Raw genomic sequence first — 6,938 nt, 5'->3', positions numbered from 1 at the left:
ATAACTTTCTAGCTTAAATAGCACAGTTATAACAAACGCCATTAGGCGGGAGTCAAAGGGGATATACACATATATCTTTATGGCACAAAAGATCTAGGTTTTTCTATAAAAAAATCAAGATATAACCAGAGTGGGATATCAAGATCCTGGCTATATAATTGATCCATATAACACCAGATCATAGACTGATTTAATGGTAATATAGCTTTTTCATAGGAGTCATCAAAACATATTCCAGTGGCTACTTTCACCTATCATTCTGAAACATCACATATATGTGTATAGTTTCATAGAATGATAATCTACATATAACTATCATGTGGTATTGGTTCCATTGAATCATCAGCCATTATCTATGATGATAATTCGGTATGCATTACTCAAATGCAAATATGTTACATAAAGAGAAATATAACCAAACCTATTGCTCATAAATTGTTTTATCCTCATAATGGGGAGAAACAAATCTTGCAAACTAAATCATGTGATAATATCGCTAATCTGTTCACTAAGTCCTTACCAACTTTCGTATTCCAAAAATGTATTCACAGAATTACTATACGATGACTATGAGATTTGCAAGGTTCAAAGGGATGTTGATCCATAAATAATAACCTGTTGATATTATATTGCATTATTTTCCTTTATGAGTCTTTCCTATATGGTTTCTGATACAAGGTTTTTAATAAGGCAATATCTACACAAGATCATATGTCATATCTCTTATTTTTTCTTTCGAGGTTTTTAAGGGAGATATCAAAGACATATATATTATTCTCTAAACTCGTTTATGAGTTTTTCCTTTTAAATGTTTTCTCATATGAGTTTATAAAGAGACAATAATCAATATATGATGTACCATTTTCTTCATATTTTTTCACTGGGTTTAAAAGAAGTTTTAACAGCATATCACTATTATTTCTCCTATTTTTCTAAGATATTTTTCGGAAGTTTTAATATGATTCATAGAGCATAATTATTGTTCTCTAAACTCACCAATAAATTTTCCTTCCTAGTTTTCTTATATGAGCTCACAATGAGGCAATCATTAATATATGTCATATCATTTTCTCTTACATTTTCCTATTGAGTTTTAAAGGAGTTTTAATAACATATCAGCATATTATTTTCTCCTCATATTTTTTCACATGGTTTTAAAGGAGTTTTTAATAAAGAGTTGACAACTGAAATAATTGATCAAAGGAGAGTGTTATAAATAGATACATTTTGGTATAACTATGTGATCAATTATCAAGAGTAGTGTCTATTAGAAATGGGTGTCTTCCTAATAGACATATTCTTTTTATTATGTATAAATATGTAAATATTCCATATATGAAATAAGAGTTTATTTCTACCTATTCTCTATTGTTCTATTTTCTACTCGTATTATCAACTACACACTTTATGTTGAGTGACTAAATCGACAGAGGGCATGTAATGTGGATACTAGGGAGGGAGTAGGGACGTGAATGTACAGCACAGAGCCATGCATCGACTTGCCGCACAATATTACTTTTCACATCTTGCACTATGATCACTCTACGTTCATTTAGAATAGAGGGGACGGCACATGAGTCAGCTGGCAAGGACAAGAACAACCGGCCGGTTTCTAATTCCATGGATGAGATGGCGCGTGAGAAACTAAGTGTAAAAATATCTTAATTTATATATGATAAGATATTAATAATTTTTGATGTGTCTTTAACTTGGTTAGTATGTGTTTGTGTATGCTTCTTTTTGTTCTTGTCTAACTCGAGTTGATGGTATTTAGAATTGGCGAATTCTTCTCTATACGTAGAAAAATTACATATACCGGAAGTTTCGATATGAACATCGGATGTTCCGATGTTCACACGAAGTTCCGGTGCGGGCAGTGTGTACTCGTCCGACTATTTCTTGTAGAGAATAATTTTTCGAACAAAATTGGAGATCAATGTACCGGAAGGTCCGGTGAGTGTGGTGGCTACACCAGAGGATATCACCGGAGTATTTTCAGTGCTGAAGCAAAAATAAATAGTCTAGTGATGGACTTTGAGAGCGCCGGAGTATTTTCTGCAGATAGAAGATTTTTGGCGTCAAGTTTGATTATGTACGCCAGATAGTCCGGTGCTATAATTGTGAACACCGGAGAATACACTGAACTTTTTGTTGCAGAGAGGATGAACCAGCCATTTGAGTCTCTTTGTGCCACCCACATGAGAGCATTATGCTAGAGTTTTAGTGGCGAGAAGGATGAGTGCTTAGCCTATGTAATAGGTGAAAGTTTTGAGAGAATTTTTTTTTTAATCCGTCTAGAATAGAGCTGACCTCTTTGAGTAATGAAGTTTATTTTGTTTCATATGCTTGAATTCCCCTCCTTTTAGTTTCTTTCTTTTGGTTCTTTTGCCTTATGTGTAAGTTTCCCCTTTCTGTTTTTGGTTTTTGGGCTGAAATTTTAGCACATTATGAGATTATTCTTCTTGTTGCTAGAGACATAAAATTCGCATGCACACGTTTATGTGATAGGGTCTTGAATTCTTTTGTCTCTAGATAATCAATTTGGAGAGTTTCGTTGCTCGGTGTTCATATTTTCTTTTTTCTTTGCTAGTTGTGATCTTTCGAGTGCTAAGACATATAGATTGATCTTAAATATAACATATAATTTATATTACATCCGTAAAGTCGTGTTGCCTCGATTTTCTTTTGTTAAAACTTCTCTCGATTTTTTCTTTCATTTGAGTTTTGACGGACGTTGGGTGATCCAAATAGGAGAAGACCATTGATTTCACAAGAAATTTATTGATGTATCTTTTCACCTTCATCTAGTCACCAATCTCGTTCCTATAACGCACATTCTCTAACCCCGTGTGCATTCATGCTGAACTAAGCACGACCCCTTGAGCAACTCACTCTGGTGCCTCGGTATGCTTTATGTCATCAGTGCTCTGATTCGAGAGCATTATGCTCAGATGGTGAGGGGGAAATGCCGCCCGTGGGGGGGGGGGGGGGGTTCAGCCTTCCGCCTCTCGAGCTCTGTCGCTCGGCGGTGAGGAGGCGCTCCTGGTCTTGTGAACCCGCTGCCAAATTGTCGGACATCAGCCAACCCAGTTTGTGTGCGAGTGCAGAATTTTTTATTTTCATATTTTAAATAAAAATCATAAATATATATATATCCATTTTAAAAAATTGGAAATCTAATTCCTGTTGCCCGGCAGGCCACATGTTTAAAATTAAAAAAAATATTATTTTCCAATACTCTCAAATTTCAAAACACTACGAAATAGTCATAGAAAATTCTGAAAAAATTCTATGCTATAAAGGATGTTGTCATTTAGCTCTCCAAACTTGTCGCACTTCCAATAGACGATATGAACATAGATTTGCAATTTTTCAAAATAGACATATATATTTACAAATTTTTTATTTAAAAATATAAAAATAAAAAACTCGTTAGTGTGTGGTATCTCTCTGTCTGTGTTGAGAATGGATCCATCAGTCGGGTTGGGCACTTGGGCCAGGTGCCGTGTTTTAAAACTCGACAATGTGGATCATGGGGGATCCACAACGATTGATCGGAATTTGGAACTGGGCTCTTGTACGAGCTGAACAGATCCAACGTGACGCGAGAATTTTTTTATTTATATTTTTTTATTTTTAAAATTAGCAGAAATACGTGTCTATTTTTAAAAATTAATAAAATAGATATTAGTCATCCATTAAATGAGCGACCAATATTGATCGCCTGAACAGGCGATGTCTTGATGTGGCATGCTAGCATGGACTGGAGAGGGCAGCAGAGGCTCTTCTCGCTCATCTAGTGGGAGAGAAGTAATTCTCGATCACTCAGTGGAGGAGAAATATGTCTCTCCCATATGGTGAGCTATAAGTGTTTTTTTAAAAGAAATTTGTACATCCTCATTTCTTAAATTGTAGTTCTATAAAGATTCCATATTTAAAAAAAAATTGAACTACTTCGAGAAATTCAAGCTTTATGAAGAGAAGAGTAGAATTCAATACTTTTGTTCACAAATAAATATTTAGGGTTATTATAAAGATTGCAGTATATGATTTTGGATATTAGAATGCTGAGAATATAACATGGATTCTACCGTGTGGAGCAGGGATATTTCACCCTTCTCGTACACAACGCTTCACGCTTCTCCTCTTCTTGGTGACATAGGAGAGCCTGACGTCTCTAAAGTATTTCCTCACAACTTTGAAGTTAGTCCTCTTGCCTCTTTAATTCCTCCTCCTGGAGGTGACCTTCCTTCTTCTGCTTTTGAAGCTCTTCAACCTGCCATTTGCATTCTTGTTCTCACCGTTGATATTTCTCATGCCGCACCCGACGTGACTCCTACCTCTGATGTGCTTTTTTCATCATGAGGATGTACTCTAGTTTGGTTTTGGCCTCTCTGATGCACCCTCGTTATACGGTGGTGTCGGAGGGTTAACTCCTGTCGTAGGGATCCTGAGGGACCCATTTTTAGAGATTCGGTCGGGGGGATGATTCTGAATATGTTTGCTGGAGAAATAAATGGATGTAAATGCGATGGCAGGTGGGGTAGAATGATCTAATGCAGAAAAGAGTAAATGCGCTGGGGGGATTTTTAGACAGGTTCGGGCCGCACTGCGCGTAACACCCTACTCCTGTGTGGATGCGATAAATGCCCTGAGAATGTCTCTCAGGAATGTGCTGGTTATAAGAATGTTTGTTTATCCTAGAGCCTCGGGCTCCTTGTTCTTCAGTGGTCTCAGTTTCTGTGCTTGTACTGAGGGTTCTTCGAGTCTTGACGTCTGCGCTCTTCGAACCTCTGAAAGAGTTCGTCTTAGCCTGTCTTTGTCCGTGCCCACCGGCCGCTTTAAATACCCGCCGGTGGTAGCGTACCCCGAAAGGGAGGGTACGAGTTCCAAGGCACCATAAATGGAAAGGGTGTCATCATGGCCTCTGCGCGAAGTGACGGGGGTTGAAAACGCGCCCCGCACCCGGTCTTTAGTCGTCATGATGGCGCTGGCAACGGGCGCCGTGGAGAAGGCCCACCGGGCAGCCACAGAGCGGCCTGGCGTGCTCGCCCAGTCTTGTTCGCCTGCCACAGCAGCGCGGCAGACGGAATGCCTCGGGCCTTCCGACGCTATCCCGAGGCGCGCCGGATGGCCCGGGATGGGACCAGTGCATTAAATGTCCCCACGCCCTTCTGTCAGAGTATGGTAGGGACTGACACCGAGCGTGGCGGGAGCAGTTAGAGGTGACAGGCCATGCGCGCCCTTAAATGCGGCATCGGGCCTTTCACTGGCTAACACCTCATCGCTGGATCCCTGTGGGGGCCACTGACGGGGGGCTTCCTGGGTCGTCGGGGAACTGAGTGCTCGGGGGTCACTGTTCACCTCCCCGGGCACTCTCTCCCGAAAAAGTCCTCTCTTGGTCCTCGGGGAACCGAGTGCTCGGGGATCACTGTTTACCTCCCCGAGCACTCTCTCCCGGACTTGACTGTTCGGGTCCTCGGGGAACCGAGTCCTCGGGGACCACTGTTTACCTCCCCGAGCACTCTCTTCCCGGTACTCGGCTTTCTTGGTCGTCGGGGGACTCAGGTGCTCGGGGGTCACTGTTCACCTCCCCGAGCACTCCCTTCCCAGTTACTTGGTCTTCGCAGATCATCGGGGAACCTGGGTACTCGGGGACCACTGTTTGTGGCCCCGAGCGCCCTCTCCCGGGACTTAATCTTTTTTACCTCGCGGAGATGACCTCCGCAGGAGGGCACCACGCGGTGGATTGCTGGCCTAGCCTCAGGATTCGGGGACTCTTGGTTCCTGATTCACCGACAGGTGGTCTCACCATGTTGATTCATTGCTTGAAGCAACAATGTTGTCGTAGATAAACATGGTGTAAGAAGTGTAGTTCAAAATATGAAATTGGAAGACGCGAAAGAGTGGGTGAAAGGATCAAATAGCCCAAGAGGGGGGGGGTGAATTGGGCGCTAATTAAAACTTCTACCGCTTAAACAAATAAAACTTTAGCCTAGATAAAAAGGAGAATGCGACTACGAGACTTAAACTAGGACAAGACAACTATTAAGCAAAATAATCAAAGAGAGAGAATCTTAAAGAAGAACTTGCAATAACAAAGATACTCAAAGTAAAATGCAGGAAAGTAAATAGTTTGAGACGAGAACACCGATTTTTTCCTGAGGTTTCGAGAAGTTGGCACTTCCCCCTAGTCCTCGTTGGAGCATCCACCAAGGATGTAGCTCCCCCTTGAGTCACCAAGGCTCAAGTGCTCCCTCTTGATTGCCCCTTCTCCATCTCCGGATTGGCGAGCATCAAACAAGTACATCATCTCTTCCCGGGGCTCCCACAAGTCCTCCAAGAGCTCACCGAGAAAACCTCCGATCACCAAGACCGTCTAGGTGTTGCCAACCACCAAGAGTAACAAGCCTCAAGCTTCACTTGACAAAGACCAAGCCTAGACAACAGCTAGATGCACACTTATTACTCTTCAAGCACTTAAAGAAGTCCTTAATCTTCAACTAAGAATTTAGAATTGATACAAGTGCTCTCTCTCTTGCTTCTAAATGACACACCAAGTGTATAAGCTACTACAGGGTCGCAAGAGATACTGAGAGATCCAAATGGGTGGGTATTTATAGGCTAAGGATAAAAAATTAGCCGTTGCCTAACAACCCAGAACTTTTTCTTAACGCCGGAAGTTCCGGTGTGAATAACTCACTTCACATCGGAATATCCGGTGCTAATACCTCTGACAAAATAGCCGTTAACTGTTCCATTAGCCGTTAAACCTCCGGTGTTTAATCTGGACTTACGCCGGATCATCTGGCGCATTGAAACGGGCCAGATGATAGTTTGCAACCTCTCTGTGTAAATTCATCCGGTGATTACCCTATTCTACGCCGGACCATCCGGTGTGTAGACTTAATTCTAGACTTCACTGCTTTCTATTTCTC

This window comes from Phragmites australis, chromosome 17 (assembly GCF_958298935.1).
Source record: "Phragmites australis chromosome 17, lpPhrAust1.1, whole genome shotgun sequence".
NCBI classification, from domain to species: Eukaryota; Viridiplantae; Streptophyta; class Magnoliopsida; order Poales; family Poaceae; genus Phragmites; species Phragmites australis.
Note: the sequence above shows the minus strand (reverse complement) of the source record.